This window comes from Rhea pennata, chromosome 3 (assembly GCF_028389875.1).
Source record: "Rhea pennata isolate bPtePen1 chromosome 3, bPtePen1.pri, whole genome shotgun sequence".
In the NCBI taxonomy this organism is placed as follows: domain Eukaryota; kingdom Metazoa; phylum Chordata; class Aves; order Rheiformes; family Rheidae; genus Rhea; species Rhea pennata.
The window spans coordinates 100,826,996-100,848,266 of NC_084665.1; the positions used below are offsets into that span (position 1 = coordinate 100,826,996).

At 38.3% G+C, this 21,271-nt stretch overlaps 1 protein-coding gene across 7 annotated transcripts in view; it reads left to right on the forward strand.

Moving 5' to 3' along the window:
- The first annotated feature begins 92 nt into the window (after positions 1-92).
- Positions 93-21,271, forward strand: part of LGSN (lengsin, lens protein with glutamine synthetase domain) — an 85,534-nt gene continuing 64,355 nt past the window's right edge. For 4 of the 7 annotated variants that reach the window (XR_009957770.1, XR_009957771.1, XR_009957769.1 and 1 more), the window contains exons 1-5: positions 93-129; positions 4,893-4,981; positions 10,429-10,518; positions 12,923-12,963; positions 14,193-14,315. The gene's annotated coding sequence lies outside the window, so the exon portion shown is untranslated. Of the gene's footprint in view, positions 130-4,892; positions 5,060-10,428; positions 10,519-12,922; positions 12,964-13,495; positions 13,574-14,192; positions 14,316-21,271 lie in introns of those variants that run through there. The other 3 variants (XM_062571092.1, XM_062571093.1, XM_062571094.1) reach the window with 3 other exon arrangements.

Below are 21,271 nucleotides of genomic sequence, written 5' to 3' on the forward strand. Positions count from 1 at the left end.
TCGCCCCCCGCCAATCGGAGGCGCCGCGAGAGCGACCGGGGCGGGGCCGGGGCCGCTTCGGGGCGTGGCCGCAGCCGGCTGGGCGGGGGCGGGAGGGTGTCAAGAGGCGGAGGCAGCCGGCGAGAACCGGTTAGTGAATGAAGCGAGCGGCGGCGGCGGCGGCGGGGGTTGCGCGGGCGGGCGGGGACGGCGCGGCCCGAGGGGCGGCTGCGCCGGGCCGCGGCTCCGTCTCCAGCTGGCGGCGGTCTCGCCAGGGAGCGCCGCCGGCCCTGGCGCGGCCTCCGGCTCCCCCGGGTCGGCTCGTTCTAGACTCTTCGCCGGCGCTCGGTGGCCGCTCTGCGCCCTGCTGCCGTTACGGCCTGTGCGGCCGGCTCGGCCCGGCCCGCGCCCGGGGGGCAGGGGCGGGCCTGGCCTGGCGGCCAGCCGTGCCGGGGAAACTGCGGGAGCGGAGGGGAAAATTGTGCACGAAAGCGTGGCGAGGCCGGGAAGGCATGCCTTAATGAACCTCTTTCCGAAATGCTGGTTAAGTGAGGGGGTGGCGTATTGCAGTCCTCACACGTCAGCGGTAGGGTCCAAAGTTGAACGCTTGTGGAATAATCACAGGTCTGCATGTTTTTTAATTTCTAAGCTCCTTTAGCCTTGAATGCTGAAATCTCTTTTGCAGCCTTAATGCTAATAGGAAGCTCTTAGCATTTTCTGCCTGCAGATCATTCTGTACTTTTTAGTAGAGGCAAAATCATGATTTCTGTTTTAATAAATGGGAAATCTGCCCAATAGGCCAGAAGTAGTATAGAAAGCAGAGTAAGAACCCTCTCAGCCTTGTGCCCTCACTCCTAGAAAACAATCTCTCAAGAAACAGGTAGGTGTGTGCCTTTCAGTAACATACAGATGAAATCTGACTGGGAGACACTTGGCACTTCTCATCTACCATCAGTAGAGGACTGGGAGTCAATCCCCAGCTGAACACAATAACCTGGGAAACACCTTAATGTGGGTCATCTTTCTCCCTGTAAAATATCACAATACTGTTAGCTTCAGGTGGTCTGATACTATTGTGGTTTAGTTAACTAGTTAGGCCTTTCTTTTGTGTAATATTGTTACTATACAGTTTATAAATCTCGGTCTGCAGAAGTTGTTTTTGACCATAAGAAAATGACTTGGTTGTAACTCTCACATCAGTTTGTACTGGCTTGTATGGTATAGCTTGTTTGTATTTCCCCCCCCCACACACACACACCCTTTTTTTTCTGTATAAACTCCAGAAAACATGGTTGGTATGGAGGAGTTTTCTTCATAAACAGTATGTAAGAGATGTGTCATTCAGAATATGTATGTGTTTGCTACTGCAGGTACTTCATTTTCATTCCACCTGGGTGTAGAGTGGGTGGGCGTAGGCTGATTTCTGTTCAGGAGCCATATTTCTGCTAAGCTAATATGTTTTGAGTTTCTGAGCTATAAATACATCTGGGGTACTTCTATTTATATTTACATTTTGCCCTTACTGGCAGGCTTAGGGCACCTGTGTGGTGAACTTGAACAACAGTGGTAGCTATTTGCACTTCCCCATGTAAAACTTCCTAAATATGTGCTCAAGAGTTCTGCAGAAAAATAAGATGATCCCAAAGTTAATGGCTGCCTGCGATATTGCTTATCTGTTGGTGAGTACCATGCTAGGAAGGTTTTTGGAGAGAAGGTGGACACAATTGATTCCTTCAATAAACCTTGAGGAATTTACTGTGGATAAAGTTCAGAGACAGATTAAACTGGCTCTTTACCTGCTATAATTATGCAGCTTTTTTCTTTGACAATAATGCAAGCTTTTGTTTACTATTCCATTGCACATTAGACTGATCAGAATTTTAGAATCAAATTACTTCCTGCTGCAATATCCTGTAGCATAGTAGTTTACACTGGAATTAAGAGCCACTTGCAATTTCTTTGAAATTTGAATTCTTGAGAAGAAGAGTTAACTCAGAAGGCTTTTTGTTGAAAAACATGATTTTTGAGGAAAGAATTCCTGTATTGTTTTAACTTTTTATTATTTGTTATGATAAACCCCCATCTGGACTCCCTAGTTGTGGTTGACTCTGCCATAGTAATCACTACTTAAGATGCAGTTCTTGTGTTTTATATTCTGAGACAAGAAGAGATGCATGGAATTTTAGAGAGGAGAAACAGCAGGGTAGTATACTCAGCTGGTTAGAGCATGGTGCTGCTAATGCCAAGGTTGCGGGTTCAATCCTCATATGGGCTACACTGAGGGCTGGACTAGATGGTCTCCAGCGGTCCCTTCCAGCCTTATCATTCTATGATTCTGTGATCTTTCTGCCCTTATTGGGGGCAGGTTTAGCTCAGTTGGTTAGAGTGTGGTACTGCTAATGCCAAGGTTGCGGGTTCAGTCCCCATATGGGTTTTGCTGAGGATTGGACTAGATAATCTCCAGAGGTCCCTTCCAACCTTACTGTTTTATGATTCTATATTATTTTATTTAACAAGAGATACGTGTACTATTAGAGAAGGGAGGCAATAAAGTAATGTACTATGCTATGTAACTCAGAAACAGGGTAAAAGATATTTATAGGAGAAATAGTCAAATGAATAGTTATGACAAGGAAACCAGGAAATGGGTGATAACAAGGTAGGTTGAGGAGTCAGAAGAGAACAGATAAAAAGAGATGACCCCTGAGATACTTTAAAGATGAGTACAAGAAATACCTGTTTTAAAAAAATAGAGGAGAATTCAGGAGAGACTGATATGATCAAGAAGAGAGACAATCAGTTGTTAAGAAAGATTAATACAACTTTTAATGTAAGCAGCCATAAGAGGACAAAGTTTTGAATATATTTTAGAAACACTCTGAGTCAAAAATAAAATTTGGACATAGCCCAGGTTTCAAGTAATGATCTAGTTGACTCTGCATGATGAGTATTTTCTGAAAGTTTTAGTAGGAAGTTGTATACTAAACTAGTCAGTTTAAAGAATGCTGAAGTTGCAAAACTCAAAATGGTAGGTAATACTTTATGCCATGATTACTTCCTTTTGCTTTATAAAACCTACTGCTCTGTAATCTCTGATAATTTGATGTTTACTACTCTTAAGTCCAGTAGAGATAAACATTACAAATTTGCTTTCTTTATACATGTTAGACATTTTTGTCAAGATGAAATTGATCTGTAATTCGTCTCTCCGTGTAAGGAAGCCATTTTCTTCTGATTGTCAACTTTCTCTGTACTTTTAAAAACATCAGTTATATTCTGTATTCCTTTTTCTGTTCTGTTTAAAATAAATCTTCAGTATGCAATCAAATAATATCCATTGGATTACTTTGGTATGGTTTACATTACTAGCACATATGTTCTGGTTTGATAATGCTGCTTCTAGGGGATTTCTGAAAATTAACGTGTAAAATATGTGTTTTTATTATTTAATGTTACTTAAAGACTAAATATTAGCTGAAACTTAAGTAAAAATACTTATTTTTTTGATGCATTTCTCTTTTGCAGACAGTTTCCTTAGTCTTCCTAGATAGAAATCAATTATTCTTGCTATTTCGTGTATCTTCATATCCTAACAGGAAGGAAGAAGGGAAAATGTGATTGTTTATTGAGAATAAAAATCAGAAGTAGTTGAAACTGCCTCTTTTCTCTTTATATCGGTTGCATATGGTTTTATCTGAACTTTTACCTGAACTAATCCTATGTTAAATTTGAATGAAATCGAGGGCATTTGGTATGGACATTAATGTCATGCCTGTTACTAGGTTATCTGTATGGAATTAACTTATACATTTAAAGATCTGCTATTTGGATCTTTAACTTGTTGATGTTAGCTGTAACTTTTTCTCATGAAGTTCCAGAAGACTGTGTCTGTGCTAATGTTATGCCAGTGTTTAAAAAGATTGAGTTGACTATGAACTGATTAGACTGGCATCTAATAGAAAACTCATATGTGATTAAGCTGATTAAAACAAAAAAAAAAAAAAAAAGAATTAAAGGATAAGAATATAATTAATGGGAAACAGTACAATTCTAGGGAAAATAGCTGCTGTCAAACAAAGGTGACTTAATGCTTTGAAAAGATTACAAGATTGGTATAAAAGTAACTACGTAACTGTAACATAGCTTTTATAGATGTTTTATTTGGTACTAAGTGACTTTCTGCTTAAGAAGAAGTTGCTATATGCTATCAAAGTATCTCTAGAGCATGTGTTCAGTGGGCACAACTTTCTGACTGAAAGATCTCAGAGTAATGGTGGTAGGCAATTCTTGCTGAATGATATTGTTTTGCAGGAATCAATATTCATGCTTTTGAACATTTTTATCAAAGGAGTGTGATCAAAGATCACTGAAAATAAAATTTGTGACTGATGCAAAGATTGATGGAATAGTAAGTATCAATGACAACAAAACAGTTATACAGAGGAATCTACTTTGTTTAATAACTTGTGTTTGCTCAAAAATTTGTTTAAGTGCAGCCCCATGCAAAGTCATCCTGGTAGAACCAGGAAATACAAACTAGATTCATAGTTTTTTAAAGAATGCTTGCGTTACTCTGAAGAAAGTTCAGGGATTGTAATGGACAAGTAAGTGAATATGAGCTCCCAGGGTGCTGGTGTGCTAATAGTAAAAGTGCTAATGTAATCCTTAGGTATATAACTGGAAATAATGAGAGGGGATAGAGAGATTTTATTTTTAATTAATACTGATACTGAATATTGAAATTACACACACAGTTCTATCATCCATAGTTCTCTCAAATCACCTTGTTTTCAGATATAAAAAACAATATATCAGGAGCCTGTACTGTGGCATTTGGTCATGTACTCTATTACCAACTTCTTTCCTTATCATTATCCCTACTACCTTTATCCCTTTTTCTTCTCTCTCCTCAGCTTCGATTTAGTGCCAGGGTCTCTCTCACAGTGCGTGTTCTGGATACCTGTCGTTCAGGCTAATGGAGAGGAGGAGACTGCAGGACAATGTGAGCAGAAGTCACTTGTGCATATAATAGTTCTGTTTGAGATCTGATGGGTCCGCAGCCGTATTTTTAAAAAAAGAGGTTGGTATATTGATAAGAATGCAAAGTTGCAAAAAATATTTGAAAACAGGAGAAATGCAGAAAATGGCTCTAACAGTGTAAGTTAGAGCCCTCCATTGCTTTCCTATAGCACCTAAGGAACATCATTCTAGTGGAAGATTGATGGAACTGTGCTCTATCTTGTCCTCTTCTTTCCTCTCTTCATGGAGGTGGTGGTGGCTGGCACATGCCTGAGGTCTGTGAGCTCTCTGCTAGAAGGAAGCACCTTTCTGCTGTGCAAATTTCTATGCTGATATATTACAGATATATTTGATGTATATATGTATGTGATTTTATATGGTAAAGGATTCAAGTGTAGGATCATGGTCTTTGGCTGGATCTGATCCATATAGCTTTAATGAAAATAAGGTAATAAGAGCTGTCTTCCATTTTGAGCTCCTAAAACTGCTCTTACTGTTAGAACAGAAGGCTGTTTCATTTTCTTCATGGAACTCGGGTAATACTCTTCAGTCGTAGTCTGCTTAGAGGGTGTGCAAAAATTCTGTTGATACTTCATCAATGCAAAGAAACACTGTGAAACTCTTTCAATTATTTATTTGGAAATTTCATTGAAATTTCAATCCTCATTTAGCTTCTGTTTATTCAGTGAAATTGTCCTCTCTGCAATGGACTTTATGTTCAGCATATGTTAAAACATTGGAGAGTTCCAAAAAAAAAAAAAAAGATTTTTCATGACTGAAGAAGTAATGCTGTTTCACAGAATGATCTTTTAAAGCCAGATATGCATGCTGTACAGGAGTTATAAGTCAACATATTTAACATTCATGGTTGTCACTTAAAGCATCTGGATTATCATAGAATCATAGATTCAGTAAGGTTGGAGGAGACCTCTGGAGATCATCTAGTCCAACCTCCCTGCTCAGCAGGGTCACCTAGAGCATGGTAGACAGGGTTGCATCCAGGCAGGCCTTGAAGAGCTCCAGAGAAGGAGACTCCACAACCTCTCTGGGCAACCTGGGCCATGGCTCTGTCACTCTCACAGGGAAGAAATTCCCCCTCAAGGTCAGGCGGAACTTCCTGTGCTTCAGTTTCTGCCCATTGCCTCTTGTCCTGTCACACGGGACAACTGAAAAGAGTTTGTCCCCGTCCCCTTGACACCCTCCCTTCAGGTACTTGTACACATTGATAAGATCCCCCCTCAGTCTTTGTTCCCCAGGCTGAAGAGGCCCAGCTCTCGCAGCCGCTCCTCATCAGGCAGATGCTGCAGCCCTCTGGTCATCCTCGTAGCCCTATGCTGGCCTCTCTCCAGTAGTTCCATGTCTCCCTTGTAGTGAGGAGCCCAGAAGTGGACACAGGACTCGAGATGAGGCCTCGCCAGGGCTGAGTAGAGGGGCAGGATCACCTCCCTCGACCTGCTGGCAATGCTCTTCCTAATGCAGCCCAGTAGACCATTGGCCTTCTTGGCCACAAGGGCACATTGCTGGCTCATGGTTAACTTGTCATCCACCAGAATTCCCAGGTCCTTCTCTGCAGAGCTGCTCTCCAGCAGGTCAGCCCTCAGCTTGTCCTGGTGCCTAGGGTTGTTTTTCCCTAGGTGCAGGTCTCTGCACTTGTCCTTGTTGAACTTCATGAGGTTCCTCTCTACCCAACTGTCCAGCCTGTCCAGGTCTCTCTGAATGGCAGCACAGCCCTCTGGTGTGTCAACCACTCCTCCCAGCTTGGTATCATCTGCAGACTTGCTGAGGAGGCACTCTGTCCCCTCATCCAGGTCATTGATGAAAAAGTTGAACAGGATGGGAACCCCAAGTATGGAGCCCTGGGGGACGCCACTAGCTGCAGGCCTCCAACTGGACTCCACGCCACTGATGACAACCCTCTGAGCTCTGCCTTTCAGACAGTTTTCAATCCACCTCACTGTCCACTCGTCTAACCCACACTTCCTGAGCTTATCTAGGAGGATGTTATGGGAGACAGTGTCAAAAGCCTTGCTGAAGTCAAGGTACACAACGTCCACTACTCTCCCCTCAGGCACCTCTCCAGTTCTCCAGGAACTTTCAAAGATGATGGAGAGCAGCCTGGCAACAGCGTCCGCCAGCTCCCTCAGTCCCCGTGGGTGCATCTGATCTGGGCCCATGGATTTGTGGATGTCTAGCCTGCCCAGAAGGTCTCTAATCCTTTCCTCCTCAACCAAAGGAAAGTCTTCCTTTCCTGGACTTTCTCCCTCACGTCCAGGCTACGGGAGACCTGAGGGCTGCCCCTAGCAGTGAAGACTGAAGCAAAGAAGGCATTCAGTAATTCTGCCTTCTCTGTATCCCTTGTCACCAGGGCCCCTGCCCCATTAAGCGGCAGGCCCACATTTTCCCTAGTCCTCCTCAGGTATTTGAAGATGCCCTTGACAGACCCGATTTCAACTGGGCCTTAGCCTTCCTCGCAGCATCTCTACATACTCTGACTGTATTCCTATAATTCTCCCAAGTAGCCTGTCCCCTCTTCCACACTCTGTGTACTTTCTTCTGTCTGAGTTTGGCCAAGAGCTCCTTGCTCACCCATGCAGGTCTCCTGCCCCTCTTGCTGCACTTCTTACTCAGGGATGCACCACTCTTGAGCTTGGAGGAAGTGATATTTGAATACTAGCCAGCTATCTTGGACCCCCCCCTTTCCCTCTAGGGCCTTAACCCATGAGATTCCACCAATTGGGTCTCTGAAGAGCCCAAAGTCCGCTCTGCTGAAGTCCAAAGTTGCAGTCCTGGTTGTTGCCTTATTTCTTTCCTGCTGGATCCTGAACTCCACCATCTCGTGGTCACTGCAGCCAAGGCTACCCCCAGCCTTCACATCTCTAACCAGTCCCTCTCTGTTGGTAAGGACAAGGTCCAGCAGGATACCCTTCCTCGTAGGCTCCTCCACCATTTGTGAGAAGAAGTTGTCATCAATGCATTGCAGGAGCCTCCTGGACTGTTTGTGCCTTGCTGTGTAGTCCCTCCAGCAGATGTCAGGGTGGTTGAAGTTCCCCATGAGAGTCAGGGCCTGTGTTCGTGAGGCTACCCCCAGCTGTCTGTAGAAGGCCTCATCAACCCTCTCTTCCTGGTCAGGTGGCCTGTAGTAGACACTCACAACAGTGTCCCCCATGCTAGCCTGCCTTTTGATCTTTACCCATGAGCTCTCAACTGCCTCCTCCTCCTCCTCCCCGCCTAGGCAGCGCTCGATGCATTCCAGTTGCTCTCTCACATAAAGAGCAACTCCACCACCTCGCCTTCGTGGCCTGTCTTCCGTAAAAAGCATGTAGCCATCCATGGCAGCATTCCAGTCATGTGGGCTATCCTACCACGTCTCTGCTGCAGCTAGCATTAAACAGATCTGTCTGCTCAGTCTATTCAGGTTGTTGAACTGGGAATTTCTTGAAGTACCACCACTAACTTTCAGTGTTTTAGATCTGCATGGATTAAGAGACTTTGCTGCTGAGGTCTTCATAAAGCTCTCAGACCTCAGCTCATTCAGTATTCTTTCCTGAAGCTGTCAGTCAGTCGTTAGGTGTTCAGCAACTTATCTACGCTGTTCCTGATTTCCTTTTCCTTTTTTTTTTTTTTTCCTCTCCACTGCTAGGGAGGAATGTATCTCCTGATACACTGTGCTGTCACTAGACTCAGTCTTGTTTGTTCTTGTTGGAATTCTGTTATCTTTATGAACTGCTACCTTTGATTTTAATTCTGAAGCTTGAACTGGAAATAGAGAAATAGAAACCGGTGCTGGTAACAGAAGGTTTTTTTTACAGTTCAATTCCACACTGAAATGCAAAGCCTAGGCCACAAATGACCATTAAAAATTATTATAGAAAAATGAGATTTAGAAAAATTATTAGAATATATAAATTATGGGTTTTCTTGTAACATGTACCTTTCATCACTTCTGTGCTGAATAAATATTTTTCTTTTGTACAGGACAATTGTCAATGTACTAGAAAAGATATACCCATAGTTTTCTCTGAAATTATGAGTTTAACAGGAAAAATAAATCACTTGGGATACAAAATATGTGGAATCCTCTGATCCAGATCCTACAAATACAGAGAGATTAACTAGTATTTCTTTAAATGGAGAAAAACATGAATATTTCAAAATCAAGATAGAAGCCTTAAGCCAATACAAGGGGAAGATGAGTAAAATTTTCTATACTTACTAAAAAAAATTACAGCAGCTTCTTATTAAAAGCTTTTCCATTCAATTTTAAACAAGAAAGCAACTCAGAATTGTTATGCTCCATGGTCTAGTGCTGAGTTTCTTTAGTATCCCTTATTTATTTTTCCTGCTCATCAGTACTAGCGACTCATCAGTATCTTGGATCTTTTGTATATAAAAACACTTTAATTTGGTCTTGCAGATATTGGGTAGAGTGTATCAGACTATCATTAATCATTTATTTTTTGCAGTACTTGCATTGAAATGGTTTTATAGGGCTTATGCTATTTTGCTTTAAATCTGCCAGATGAACTCTCTACCAGTCTTTTCCAGATGCTGTATGTGTAATTAAGCTGTCTTTTCCCAGGACTTGCACAGTCAGAATGTTGCTTTATGAGTCATGTCAAGACCATAGGCCAAAATAATACGTATCAAACTAATAGTAGGACCCATGCCCATTGAGAATATTAGAAATGGATAATTCACAGTTAGCCTATGGAAGTCAACTTTCTCTATGCAGAAATGTTGTCCTTTGTACACCTAATGCCATGCACCATAAAAAAATTTTCACACTAATATTTCTAAACCTCCCAACAAGCCCCAAACAAGTAATACAGTAACAGTTAATATATTCATATATGTTTTCAGCAAAGCAAACTACAAGCGTATGCAACATACCAGTTAACTAGTTTTTCCTGAAACTAGCTATTCAACATGTTTCTAGTGTCATGTGGGAATGTTCTTTTAATAACTTGAGAGTTAGCATCTCCACAGCAAGAGCAGTAGGACATGTTTATTTGTATATTTGATTAAATACAAAATTCTGGGGCCACTGCAACTATTCAATATTTGTATTTAAATATGCCCATTGTAAAATTGCAGAGTTCCTGCCTGAAGCACTAGTGTATGCTTGAGGATAGAGTAACAATTGCAGCAGTCTTCATGGCTGTCCAGTTTATTGTGCTAGTCATTTCTTTGTTTCTCAGCATCTTGCACATTCCAGTATTGCCCAAAAGGCATCAGGTATTACACAGATGCCTCTACCATCACATAAATGCCTACAGTTGGAAGCAGCACATTTTAATGTATCTGTTATGCAAATGGAGACCAGTAAGAGCTGTAGGGCCAGAAGAACCAGAGGTACATGTGGTGGCAAGCTAGAAAAACTTCTATTCTTAGAACCATAAAGGAAAAATAATCTGCCTACTTTCTTCCTAGAGACACATCTCTTTGAGTGGCACAAGGTAGCTGGGATACACCTCCGTAATCATTGGAGTAAGCAAGTGCACCAAGCAAGTGAGTAAGCAAGTGAGTATTTAGGATGTATCTGCTGTATAGAATTGTAAATAATCAGAGGTAGTCTGTGTGGTTTGAGGCTTCCTGAGCTGATATAAAAAAACTTTGCTTTGTGTACATACTCACTGTCGATAGTCATATAAAGTGAAACTACTCATGTCCTTGGAGCTGGCCTTTGGAAGGGAAGGAAGAGGAAGGGAAAGAGAGGGAACTAAGAGCTAAGTTTTGCTAAACAGGTCATGATAAGCAATTTAGAAAATCTAACAATATATTCACAATGACAGAAGAAAGTAGCTCCCTAAAACTCCAGTAAAGCCAGTATTGCATACCAAGTCTCTCACAGGGACTTTTGGAAGATTTCACTACACCAGAACAAGTCCTCTTAGATATGTAGAAGATAAAAATTCTTAGGACACAGACAAGATGCATTTAAAACTGATAAACACAAATGGGATAAAATTAATTCTGCAGTACTTTAAAATAGCCAGTGTTGACAGCTCAGAAGCAGAAATTTATATTTTCACTACACAAAATATTACTTTTTTAAGAAACCAAGTTCCAAAATACTGAATATATTTTAGAATGATCTTCTAAAATATAATATTCCTGTAGCTTGTCTTTTAAGTTTCCATTTTTTAATAAACGTTTTTCTGTAGAAACATTATAAAATTGTAAAACCTCTATCTGTATATCTAAACAGCAAGGTATATTTCAAGATTTAGTTTTGTTTAGTGATTTGTAAGCAAGCAAGAAACAGTTTGAAAATATTTTCCAAAGCCTAAACAACATGATATCAGAACTCTATAGAAATTTTTGCCTGAGAATGAATGCTACAAACTTTGGAGAAAAACATCTGAAAGGGAAAAGCATCTGAAAGCATGAAAACATCATGCTGCTTAGTGGGTGCAAATAAAAGTCTGAAAATCTCTGCTCTTCTGTGAGCCAGACATTTTCCTAAGCCTCTCAATCTGTTAGTGATTCAGGAAGTCTAGACTTAAAACATAAGCTTCAGAAACACATTTGTACACAAAAAACAGGTACAATTCCATTTCTGATTTAAATAAAACTCAGTAAATGGTAATGCAGAAATCAACAATTTTTTTGGTGATACCAATGCTTATACAACTGTCCATAAATACTTTTGCACTGCTTTTATTTTCTTATATTTTGTTGTGCTGTTTTCTATTTTGATATACTTTTGCTATTCATATTTAGGAAAAAAAAAAAAAACAAATATCCTATTCTATTCTTAATTCACAAAAAAGCCTGAAGCCCTTTTTTAGGATTTTACTGTGTTTTATTCAGGCACATTCTCACAACAAAATTAATTTTGAAGGCATAAATGGAACTTCACCTCTGAGTAAGAGCTGAACAAAAACTGAGTTAGGCCTTTGGAAAGTGGCTTTTACTTTAAAAGATTTTCAAAAGCATTCAAATAACCTAAGAGCATAAATCACATTTTCCAAGACAACAGTCACTTGAGGATGCCTGACTTAGTTCCAGCATAAGGGAATTCACAGCCCTTAATTAGATGTTAAGGATTCCTGCTTAAAGTCTGAGGAGAATTAGGAGACTAAAAACACAGTCAGTAGGACTCAGCACAGCTGGCAAGGGGATTCATCAGATAAGAAAACGTAGAAGAGAGAAATAAAACTTAAATACCTGTCAGTCAACTCTTGGGGAATGATACTGACTCTCTTGAGTCAGACTGCAGTTAAAGCAAAGGAAGATGCTTAAAGAAAATAAACAGATATTGAGATAAGAATTCTTGTACAGAGACACTGAACTAATATTTTAAAATAGTAGCATATTTTAAAACACATTGTGACCTTTATGAAGTTACTGGAAAATAGTGCTTACGTTAAGAAAAAGAAGTGTTAGTATAGTCTACAGTGAAAGAAAATATTAGTAAAGTGAGTGGCTACTTCCATCACTCCATAAATATGCGCCAGTCTGTGCAGAGGACCATTAGGATAATAACACTTGAAATAGACTATTTTCATTTCTATTTCTCCCCATCAGAGTCACGAGCACAAGGAGAGAGAGAGAGGTTCAGGAAACTTCCTATCTGTAATTTTCTAGTTTCCACATTGTCTCACTCAAATCCATTCATTATTCAGAAAGTGAAGAAGCAGGACTTGCTTACTATTACATCTGTGTAACACCAAAATCACTTCTGTATACTGTTTCCCAACTTTAGGTACAAGGTCTCTATTTTCAGGAATTTTCACCTGTGGTTTACAATGTGTTACATCTCTGCTCTTTATCTGCTGGCATTGTAGGGACAGATCTATAGTAACAATGGTGATTTCTTGATCTTATTTGTCACAAGTATACATATTTGTTATTTATTCCTGTGGTACAATCCTTGATCTTGTGCACCATTAACCAATGGTTAAACTGATGTTTGCAAAAGTTCTTTTTCAGAATTTATTTCTACTGGACTCAACAGTATAGGTAAGACTTTGCTAATGTCCTACTCTCTGTTGCTAGTAGTCAGTCATCTGTTTGGTTAAAAGTGGAGGCTTGCTGCCCAGCGGCCTTACTTTTCACTAAATAGTTCCCTAACATGTAAAGGCTAAAACTGCAGTTATTTTTAAATTATTTTCCCAGTTTACATTTCATTTTTTTTTTTTGCCAGCTACCTTTTCACTTGCATTTATCTTTTCAAGGCCTGGGATGGCAGTTTCAGTCCCGTGTTCTTCTGTTTATTTTGTACTGATTTTAGATTACTAATGATGGGGTTAACAAACCTAATTCCTTCAATCTTTTTGCTCCTGAGAATGTATTTTGCCTCTTATCCTGCTGCAGTTAGTCCCACTCCTTTCTTGAAGATGAGCACCCAAAACAGGATGTAATACTCAAGTTGAGGATCTGTCAGTGTTTACTGGAGTAGAAAAGCTATTTCGTATTGCCTTGTCTACAATACTTTTATTTATGCATCTCAATATGACTTTTTTATTACAATAGTAAGACAGTGTTGATTCATCTTTGACTTGTGAGCTACCATGACTCCCAGGTTCTTTTTTGAAGAAATTTGCCTGGTCATCTTGCAGTTATACTTTTGGTAATCTTTAAGTAAAGTATTACTTTGAACTTGCTTTGTTTTTTAATTGCATTGATCTTTTCTGTAATTTGCTAAAGCATTTTGAATTCCAATTGTGCTATTCAATGTGGTTATAAACTCTCCCAAAATAATGTAACGTACCACTGTAATAAGCATACTCTTTCATTTGATATTCTTACTCATTACAGTACTGAATTGTACCAGATGCAGAGAAAATTGCTTTTGTTTTGAACTCAATCACCTTTCCATTTGGACAATAAACTATTAATTTTAATTTTCTTAAAATAGCTTTCCGAGTGGTTTTACACGTGCCTTACTTTAGTTTCATCAAGGTGTTTTTCTTCGATTACATGAAATAAAGTCATGTGAGAGTATCAAAAATTTTCCACAAGTTAATATATATGATCTTTCTGCTTTTATCCTACCCACAAGGCCTATTTCTTGTTTTAGAAAGAGACTAAATTGTTTTAATGTATTTTATAGGGAATCCCTTAAAAATCTCTATGGCTAAGCCCTAGAGAACTTCATATTGTTTGATTGTTTATTTCAATTTTATTCTGAGAACTACAGTTGGCTGACTAGTCCATAAGTTCTAATTCCTTCTCTCCCTTCTTTCAAGACTGTTGCTTGTGAGTGGATAGGAATGCCTCATTTCAGTCTGGAATTAAATGCAACAGCTCTGGACAGAACGGATTTTGGCAACGTCACTATCCTCAGAACTTCTTACTCTCTGGGCAGCAAGGTACCAATTTTCTGTGTTGTCATTCTGAGTCACTTACATATTGCCATATATGGCATCTAGATGCCAAATCCTCAGTTTTGAAATCAACTGTAAGGACCAGGTGCTTACACATTTTTGTTGGCCCTCTTTTCAGATCTTTGAAGAGAGAATATGTGATTTTAGGTTAAGAGTTTCCAGTCCTAGGGTCAGGAAGGGCCCAAGAACAAACAGTACCGGAAAGGCAGGTATCGTTCAGCTGCAGAAGCAGGCCTAGTAGACGTTGTGGTGAGCCTTCTGAAAGAAGAACTGTCTAACTATAGGTACATTAGGCTTTGCTGTCTTTTTGCAAGGTTGATAACATCTCTCTAGAAAAGCAGACTAGAAGGAAAAAGTACACATATGCAGGGCTGTTCCCTTTGCAAGAGGAAACTGATCTTGTGAAAAGCTCCCAGTCTGCTCCTCTGGTGCTTTGCCAACTTTTTATTTGGACTTTTAAGATCATTACTTTCTATACAAATTGTTCTCTGTCTCACAAATCTTGGCCAGACTAAGTTTAATTTGGTAGCACCTTTCCTCAGGCAGGCCATCCACTATAGCTGGTAAGCCCTCTTTGTACTACTGCTGCCGTCGGATAGGTTCTCTACATTCTGTACCTCCTAATTGCCATAGTGACATTTACTTCAAAGTGATCTGAAATAAAGCAGCCCCTATGCCTTTTTCTCCAAACTCTTCAGGCTACAATTTGGCATGGCCCATGCTTTGGCCTTTATTCTCCTTTGCCCTCATCCCATCACGCATTCTGCTCCTGTGCAAATGCAAGGCAGAAAAGTTGCCTGAAGAAATGTGAATGAATGATAATGTAGGGAAAAAAAAGGAAAACTATTTTTAAATCTCAAGTATTCTGTGATCAACATACCCTCATTGGATTCCACTTTTAAGTTTAATGAATCATTTTCACAAAATCTCAAAGAAGTGAAGAAAGACAAAGTTTTATTTCTAAAGCATGCAGGGCACTCAAGTGCTTTGACTCTGGTCATTGCAACAGTGCAAACAATAATTGGAGCCCAGCAAAAATGTAGGATAGTTCTCACCACCAGTTGCATCTTGCTTGCAACCTGTTTTTGCACAGACCACCACAGCTATTTATAAACTGCAAGTGGAAACTGAGAATAGGAAGAGCTTTGTGCTCATAAAATGACAGAGTTCAGGAGAGTAATTCTTTAGCTACATTAGGATGGCCTCTATAAAGCACTGTTTTCGTGATTGTAAAGCTATTGAGTATTTTGGGGAATGAAGTCTCTCAGACACAGGCCCAACTTCATGTGATTTATCTCTGCTTGCAAATGAAAGCAAAACAATTTATTTTTAAAAATGCCATTTTTTTGAAAAAAGCAAAGCTGAGTACTGTTTTTAACTTATGGAATGAGTCAATATGACAGGCTGTTCACCAGAAAGTACAGGCAATTTACCAGAGAGTGCCAAATGGCAGATACTACAATACTGAATTATTTTCCGGCGAGAGTAGGAAAAAGGGTGGGATATAGGCATATGTATTAGGAAAAAACATGGCTTCTAAAGCCATTACAACTAGTAGAGAATCCAGTATTGTTCTAGTTAATCCTCATTTGCCTCAGATGATCTCAGATGTACTTTTTCTCTTTCTTTCGCCCTTTATTTTGTCTAAAAAAAAAAAAAAAAAAAAAAAAAAAACAACACTGCATGAGAGAATGAGGTACCTGAAATTTCTGATCATACTCATTCTTTGCAAGGAAGATGTCACTTGATAACTTTCTGGAAAAAGATTCTGCTCTGGCACATTTGCTGCTAAGCCTGTTGTTTTTGGTTTGGAGCAGTGTTGGCCTATAGTTACTACCTGACATATGCTGGTATCTAAGAAGAAAAATAAAATAAGGCTTAAGCTTTTTCCAGGGTGTTGAGGCTATTCTGGCTTTGGATACACTGGGAAAAAATGTTAAAAAAAAAATAACTAGAAGCAAATTGACTTAATGTAAATTTGAGCTACTACTAAACTGTTAGATTCTATTACTGGAACAGAAGCCTTCAACCCAGTGCACAACCTGCTTCTGCCAAATAAGCGTTATGGAACAGCACATTAAAAGACTTTTTCTAGATTTTTTGAAGGAAAAATTTTTTGAAATAAGTCAACAAAATCCTTCTTCAAATTTAGCAAGATACTTGCCTCTCATTTTGAATGTACTAGCAGTATAACGGTAGGACGTTTTATTTTCTTCTCAAAGTCATAAAAGGAGTTTGCAGTTTTGATTTACAGCATTTTAGAACTGACATTAAATGCAATGTGTTACTGCTTAGTTTATGGGTAGAATAGCTTTCAAACTTACTATTCGTATTCACTCAACACAAATGTTTTAGGAGGAAATGGGGAATGAGTCAGCATGGCTCAACAACCATTAGAAACCATATAGTCGTGACTGTTTAACACTTATTGTGGATGTGACTAGGAGAATATAGTTAAGATAATGAGATCTCAATTTCTGCAAAAAGACATTCAAAAATAATTTTTAAACTGTGAAACGAATACAAACAACTCCTAGTTAGTATTTACCAATAGCCTTTTGTCACTGCCTAGTAATGTGGAAGTGGAAGTGGAGTGGAAACTCCAGGCCAAGTGAGATATTCAGATCAGCTGTCTAGCTGGTTAAAAGAAAAGAATGAATGTAATAGAAAAGTAGGAAAATGGCATGGAGTAAAATAAAATGTAGATGAACCTCCGAATTGGGTTGCCCACAATGTTGCCCACATAGGAAGCAGGTGAACTGTACTCATCGCTGTCATCCAGTGTATTCAGTTCTTCAGTAGCATATATAGACCAGAATCTTATGTCTGTAACATGAATTGCAGCTACTGCTCTGCAACTCTAACCTATGCTAAGATGCATAATCAAAGAATATCAACCAGCTCCTGCTGATCCTTTCTTCCCTGCATCAAGTTCTGTGTACCTAAACCTCTAACCTCTTTTTTTTCCCACCTCTCCCATTCTGTAAATTGTGAAACTTCAAATCTCTATTGTGGAAACATACCCTAGAAGTGTAAGCTCCCACATCAGTTACATTAGCCCTGCTCTCATCGCTAGCATCATTTATGTTTCTTTCATGTTTCTAGAAACCAGTGTTTAATCACTTCTCTGCTCTCTGAAATTGTTTTTGAATGGCTTGTTGCATAGTATCTTTCTGCAAAATTCAAGAAAGTAATTATTATATTATTTTATTTAAAATAGATAATGGGAAAATATCTGAATAGTAACACAACAACTATACTAATAAATATTTAAGGAAAAGAATTTCAGAGTTCTAAACTCACTGAATGTGACTACTAATTTCAAATCCATATGCATAAATATTTATTCTCCTATACTCTTACCTAATTACAAAAATAAATGATGTTGCTGCTAGATAATTGTAAATGATAGAAATTTACAAACAAATATTTATATTCACAGAGAACTATTTGCACTCCATCCCCAGGATTAAAAAGCTTCAGCTTGTAAAACATTAGCCTGTAATACATATTTAAAGAAACTACTGCTTACTTGTTAATATTTCATGAATAGGGGAGAAGGCTAGATTTATAAGCTAAATGTTCTTGTTGAGATTTTTTAAAATCATTTATAGTGGTACTAAAAGATAGAAACAACAATCTATTTATGTAAAAATACCACATTGAAACTAACGTTCATCTTTTTCATTTGATAGTGGGAAATCTGATATATTATTTAACATCTTGAAACTACAATTTGAAAAGTATTCTAATAGCTCAGCAATTTCTTTCTTGTGTTTTTGCTGTTGAACATGCTTAAATGCTAATTTAGCTCAGGCATTTGTAGTAAAGACCTCCTAAAGCTTTTGCTACCAGTCTACCTATTGAAAAAGCTGGAATCCCATTATACCTGAATTTTGGAGCGAATTTCTGTAATCAAATGGAAATCTGCCTACTAGCAAACCTCAAATTCAGTACTGATAGCTTATGAATTTGTTTCCCAAGTTAGCTTAAAGTTGACTTTCATGTACCACTACTTGCACATGCGCTGTTTTCTTCTTCCCTGTTGCTACTGTCTGCATCCTCTGGATAAGGCTAAGAAGGAATAATTCGTATGATGTGGGAAAAGCAGGTACTGGCATATTTTAAGACCAGCATAATTTTAATAAATTGCTGAGTAACTGAAGGAGTAGACTATACATGTTATGTTCCTGAATTCATTTTGAGGAATCAATGGAGACTTTGTGCAGATAATCCACTGAAGAATTTCTCTTGAAGTAAGAGCTTATTGAGATGGGATTTTAGAATTGTAGTCAATAAGCTGTAAATAGACAATGATTTAAAAAAAGAGAGAAGTTGAGCAGGAATCGCTTAGGGAATCTGTTTCTGAAGTTTGTGATTTAGAAGGGCATCCTTCAAGTTTAGACTACCGCAGCAGCTGAGTTGGTCCAATGTTCTTTACAATCCTCCTCGCTTAAGTACCTTGCTAATTATCAATTCTGTACTGTATTTAAGAACCTTCACGCTAATCTAAGACGTAAGAAATGACCATTTTTAGTAGAACTGTTGCTTTCTTCAATTGTTGCTATCTTTTAATCTGATTGTCTAAATGAGTTATGTATTATTTAAAAATAAGTGCTGCTCTTCTCAATGATCATATTTAAAATTTTCAGATAATTTGATGGGAGTATGATCCTTCCATTTTTTCAGCAGTCTTTGATTCTTTTATGACTGAATCACTGATTATGAGAAGTCAGATGCTTAGCAGGTATAAATTTACAATCATTGATCTGTCATGGACTTCCTCAGTATCTGTAGATAAATTATTACTTGGTTTCATGTGATCTGAAAGTGACTAAGGATAAACTTGATATGGAACAACATACATAAATAGGCTAGTAAACAGACTGAAATGCTCTTTCTCATAGCAAAAGCCCATGATGAAATATACAATATTCTTGTTAGTGTAGAATTAGTGAAAGCATGGGAATTCTTTTTTCTTCCATTTTCAAGTCCAGCTCACTCTTCAGAGTCACTGCTTCCTGAACCAACTGCTCTGATATATGCAAACAGAACAAATATGTATTAACACACATATATATGAATAGCTGGCACTAACCTCCTTAGTCCCAAACAGCTCCAGCAACCTCGATGAAACTTACCATCAATTTATAGTCAATTTTGTATTTTCATTGTGCCTATCCTGCATAAACCAGAAGTTATGAAACCAAGTGGCACTCAACTTCCATTCTCACCCCTTTTTGAAAACTCCAGAGAAGACATGGAGATTCTCTGACATTTGGTTTTAGAACTTGACCTTTCAGAATTACTTATGCCTATCCTATTTAATTACCTTTTTTTAAATTATTCTATAAAAAATGACGGCAATTGTTTGGAGTTGCAAACATTATTACCATTACATGAATAATGTATAATCATCACATTCAGATATTGGATAGAAAAATGCATAGGAGGAACAGTTTTTGAATAAAATTACAAATGTGAATCCCTGGAGAAAGGTTTGGTAAAGTAAAAGCAAATTAGAAATGGAATTGAATCAGGCCTGCAACAGAGTGAGTCTAGCATTTATAGTGAATATCTAGAGTACAATACTGAATGTATGACCTTAATCTGTAAACACTGCTATCTTTCAATGTATTTTAAAAACTCCGGTGACTTTTATCTTTTGGGAATTTTCATGGAGCATTTAGAAGGAGACAAGGTGTTGCTTCAGGTGTTAAACAAATACTCTCTTATCACTGCAGTGCAAATTGCTCTTTATGTATTTCATAAGAAACCTTAGAACATATTACTATTAATGATATAACATGTGAAACATAAAGTAGTGCACAGTTAACTGAAGTTTAACTTTTGTTAAGTTTAGCCCTATTGTTCAAGAGCTGTTCTTTCTTATTAGATGAACATGAAGCTCATTAAGTCTAATTACTTAAATTAATTGCATACGTATGTATTCTAGGACTGTCCTAATACCCATAATTTGTAGAACCTCCATGAAAGATAAATTTGCACTTGCACAACAAATGTAATTTTTTAAAAAAATCGATTTTATCTAGTAAAAGCTCCAATGAATAAAATAAATTTACTCTGGATCTTGCTTATACTTCAGTGCTTAGAATGATCGTTATGATTTCTTAATGCATTTTGTACGTGGGATTTTTCTGGAGTTTTGGCGTGCTTCTAACATAGAAATTATACTGGTACCCCAATTATCATGATCTCAGGATTCATGTCAAGTTTTGTGTTCTCTTTGCATTTTAGATCTTTAAGCTTATGAAAATATGGGTGGTATTGCAAACTTAAATTTGATATATTACACCAAAGATTAAAGTTGTATTTTTACATGATTTTCTCTTACATATGTTTAGTTCGTCTCTAGTTTACCACTGAAATGAAGGAGTTTTACTTTTTAAAATTGATTTACTAGTTGAATTTCTCTTGTGGCTATTTTAATCTTTGTCAATCTGGATTTATACTAACCTCTCTTAGAGAAATTGTTTTGGATGACCTGTTTATTTCTTAGGATTTAAGTGATTACTTCAGCTGCATTCCTGAGTTTTTTTGGTCTAGTTTCCATCTTTAGGATTATTTCTGTTCTGCATTACTCAGGTTGCAGTTTTCTTGGTGACCTACTTGGCTGTCACAGTGTCCGGACTCGGTCATTTTGGCTATGCTCTTTTTTTAAAGGCTGTTTCTTGAAATCTGCCTACTTGAATAGCATACAAATAACAAAACAGTTGGTCTCCTTTCTGATGATGCGCAAAATTTGCCACAGTATCTATTACTCTTTGTGCTTTTACATGGTGGCTTTAACCATGTTATTGGAGTGCATGTATAGTCATGTTGTCTTTCTAGCAAATCTAAGCTATTGGATGCTACAATTTCCACTTTATTCAAACTTTATTTAAAATGTGAAGCTCTGGGTTTTCTTGGAAAATACTAAT